The sequence below is a fragment of the Carassius auratus genome, unplaced genomic scaffold, assembly GCF_003368295.1.
Source record: "Carassius auratus strain Wakin unplaced genomic scaffold, ASM336829v1 scaf_tig00051068, whole genome shotgun sequence".
NCBI classification, from domain to species: domain Eukaryota; kingdom Metazoa; phylum Chordata; class Actinopteri; order Cypriniformes; family Cyprinidae; genus Carassius; species Carassius auratus.
In genome coordinates, this window is record NW_020527186.1 from 1,586 (window position 1) to 5,000 (window position 3,415).

Here is a 3,415-nt window from a genome sequence, read left to right on the forward strand (position 1 = left end):
TATCCCAAAGTCAAAGGTTTGAAAGATTGATGTGTCTGACTAAAAATAGGGATATGTTATGTCTACAAGGAATGAGGTGGGAAGATAAAATAAGTGATGAAATCAGAAAATTGTGGAATGGAGAAATGTATAGTAATTGTGATATAGGAAGGAAAAGAGGGGTCGCTATTTTAATAAATGTCAAAAATGAGTGTTTTTTAAATTGCATCTTAAACATTGCAAGGTTTGTTAAATGGAGCAGAAGAAACATGGTCAAACAAAAGAAGACAAAAATACATGTGTGCAATTTTTTTTAGGATAAAGATGTTTTATTCTAAATGTTCTGTTTTGTTACTATAATATGAAAGATGAAAAATAAGTGTTTGTAAAAAAAAGTGTAAAAGGGAATCCATTCCTTGAAATGACATATTTTCATTTTAATGTATTATTGCAAAAATGTGATTTAGATTGTTTTTAAAATGTATGTTAAATGTATGTATGAGTCTTTTTTAGAAAAAAAAAAATGTTAAAAGACTGTTTTAAAAGGAAATAAGACTTTAATGTACAAAATATTTATGGAATGTTGTAATATGACAATTTTTGAATAAAAAAAAAAAAAAAAAAAAAAAAGCTATGCCTGATCTCGTCTGATCTCGGAAGTTAAGCAGGTTTGGGCCTGGTTAGTACTTGGATGGGAGACTGCCTGGGAATACCAGGTGCTGTAAGCTTTTTGGAAATTTTTCACTTAGTATATAATAATTTTGCCAAAAAATAGAGTCAATGCCCGATCTCTGAATATTAGCAGGTTTGCGCCTGGTTAGTACATGGATGGGAGACTGCCTGGGAATACCAGGTGCTGTAAGCTTTTTGGACATTTTTCACTATAATAATTTTGCCAAAAAATAGAGTCAATACCCGATCTCTGAATATTTGCAGGTTTGGGCCTGGTTAGTACATGGATGGGAGACTGCCTGGGAATACCAGGTGCTTTAATCTTTTTGGAAAATTTCACGAATTATATAATAATCTTTCATTAAAAAAAAAAAAAAAAAAAAGTCAATGCCCGATCTCTAAATCTTAGCAGGTTTAGGTCTGGTTAGTACTTTGATGAGAGACTGCCTAGGAATACCAGGTGCTTTAAGCTTTTGGGCTTTCTTTCCTACTTATATAATGTACTGGCGATACGATTGGCTGGTCTTTAAATAGCCCTCTCTTTGCAGCAGACTTCGCTTACGGCCATACCAACCTGGCTATGCCCGATCTCGTCTGATCTCGGAAGCTAAGCAGGTTTGGGCCTGGTTAGTACTTGGATGGGAGACCGCCTGGGAATACCAGGTGCTGTAAGCTTTTTGGAAATTTTTCACTTAGTTTATAATAATTTTGCCAAAAAATAGAGTCAATGCCCGATCTCTGAATCTTAGCAGGTTTAGGTCTGGTTAGTACTTTTATGAGAGACTGCCTAGGAATACCAGGTGCTTTAAGCTTTTGGGTTTTCTTTCCTACAAATATAATGTACTGGCGATAAGATTGGCTGTTCTTTAAATAGCCCTCTCTTTGCAGCAGACTTCGCTTACGGCCATACCAACCTGGCTATGCCCGATCTCTTCTGATCTCGGAAGCTAAGCAGGTTTGGACCTGGTTATTTCTTGGATGGGAGACCGCCTGGGAATACCAGGTGCTGTAAGCTTTTTGGAAATTTTTCACTTAGTATATAATAATTTTGCCAAAAAATAGAGTCAATGCCCGATCTCTGAATATTAGCAGGTTTGCGCCTGGTTAGTACATGGATGGGAGACTGCCTGGGAATACCAGGTGCTGTAAGCTTTTTGGACATTTTTCACTATAATAATTTTGCCAAAAAATAGAGTCAATGCCCGATCTCTGAATATTTGCAGGTTTGGGTCTGGTTAGTACATGGATGGGAGACTGCCTGGGAATACCAGGTGCTTTAATCTTTTTGGAAAATTTCACGAATTATATAATAATCTTTCATTAAAAAAAAAAAAAGAGTCAATGCCTGATCTCTGAATCTTAGCAGGTTTAGGTCTGGTTAGTACTTTGATGAGAGACTGCCTAGGAATACCAGGTGCTTTAAGCTTTTGGGCTTTCTTTCCTACTTTTATAATGTACTGGCGATAAGAATGGCTGGTCTTTAAATAGCCCTCTCTTTGCAGCAGACTTTGCTTACGGCCATACCAACCTGGCTATGCCCGATCTCGTCTGATCTCGGAAGCTAAGCAGGTTTGGGCCTGGTTAGTACTTGGATGGGAGACCGCCTGGGAATACCAGGTGCTGTAAGCTTTTTGGACATTTTTCACTTAGTTTATAATAATTTTGCCAAAAAATAGAGTCAATGCCCGATCTCTGAATCTTAACAGGTTTAGGTCTGGTTAGTACTTTGATGAGAGACTGCCTAGGAGTACCAGGTGCTTTAAGCTTTTGGGCTTTCTTTCCTACTTATATAATGTACTGGCGATAAGAATGGCTGGTCTTTAAATAGCCCTCTCTTTGCAGCAGACTTCGCTCACGGCCATACCAACCTGGCTATGCCCGATCTCGTCTGATCTCGGAAGCTAAGCAGGTTTGGGCCTGGTTAGTACTTGGATGGGAGACCGCCTGGGAGTACCAGGTGCTGTAAGCTTTTTGGATATTTTTCACTTAGTTTATAATAATTTTGCCAAAAAATAGAGTCAATGCCCGATCTCTGAATCTTAGCAGGTTTAGGTCTGGTTAGTACTTTTATGAGAGACTGCCTAGGAATACCAGGTGCTTTAAGCTTTTGGGTTTTCTTTCCTACTTATATAATGTACTGGCGATAAGATTGGCTGTTCTTTAAATAGCCCTCTCTTTGCAGCAGACTTCGCTTACGGCCATACCAACCTGGCTATGCCCGATCTCGTCTGATCTCGGAAGCTAAGCAGGTTTGGGCCTGGTTAGTACTTGGATGGGAGACCTCCTGGGAATACCAGGTGCTGTAAGGTTTTTGGAAATGTTTCACTTAGTATATAATAATTTTGCCAAAAAATAGAGTCAATGCCCGATCTCTGAATATTAGCAGGTTTGCGCCTGGTTAGTACATGGATGGGAGACTGCCTGGGAATACCAGGTGCTGTAAGCTTTTTGGACATTTTTCACTTACTATATAATAATTTTGCCAAAAAATAGAGTCAATGCCGATCTCTGAATATTAGCAGGTTTGGGCCTGGTTAGTACATGGATGGGAGACTGCCTGGGAATACCAGGTGCTTTAATCTTTTTGGAAAATTTCACGAATTATATAATAATCTTTCATTAAAAAAAAAAAAAAGAGTCAATGCCCGATCTCTGAATCTTAGCAGGTTTAGGTCTGGTTAGAACTTTGATGAGAGACTGCCTAGGAATACCAGGTGCTTTAAGCTTTTGGGCTTTCTTTCCTACTTTTATAATGTACTGGCGA

The 3,415-nt window shown here is 38.5% G+C and overlaps 5 non-coding genes across 5 annotated transcripts; all 5 read left to right on the forward strand.

Annotated features, from left to right (window-relative positions):
• The first annotated feature begins 1,207 nt into the window (after positions 1-1,207).
• LOC113089809 (5S ribosomal RNA) lies at positions 1,208-1,326 on the forward strand. The gene has a single exon (XR_003286716.1). It is a non-coding gene; the product is annotated as a 5S ribosomal RNA (ribosomal RNA).
• Positions 1,327-1,547: 221 nt separating this feature from the next.
• LOC113089816 (5S ribosomal RNA) lies at positions 1,548-1,666 on the forward strand. Its single transcript, XR_003286722.1, has one exon. It is a non-coding gene; the product is annotated as a 5S ribosomal RNA (ribosomal RNA).
• A 495-nt stretch (positions 1,667-2,161) lies between these two features.
• On the forward strand, positions 2,162-2,280 carry LOC113089821 (5S ribosomal RNA). Its single transcript, XR_003286723.1, has one exon. It is a non-coding gene; the product is annotated as a 5S ribosomal RNA (ribosomal RNA).
• A 221-nt stretch (positions 2,281-2,501) lies between these two features.
• On the forward strand, positions 2,502-2,620 carry LOC113089804 (5S ribosomal RNA). The gene has a single exon (XR_003286711.1). It is a non-coding gene; the product is annotated as a 5S ribosomal RNA (ribosomal RNA).
• A 221-nt stretch (positions 2,621-2,841) lies between these two features.
• LOC113089795 (5S ribosomal RNA) lies at positions 2,842-2,960 on the forward strand. The gene has a single exon (XR_003286703.1). It is a non-coding gene; the product is annotated as a 5S ribosomal RNA (ribosomal RNA).
• The last annotated feature ends 455 nt before the right edge of the window (positions 2,961-3,415 follow it).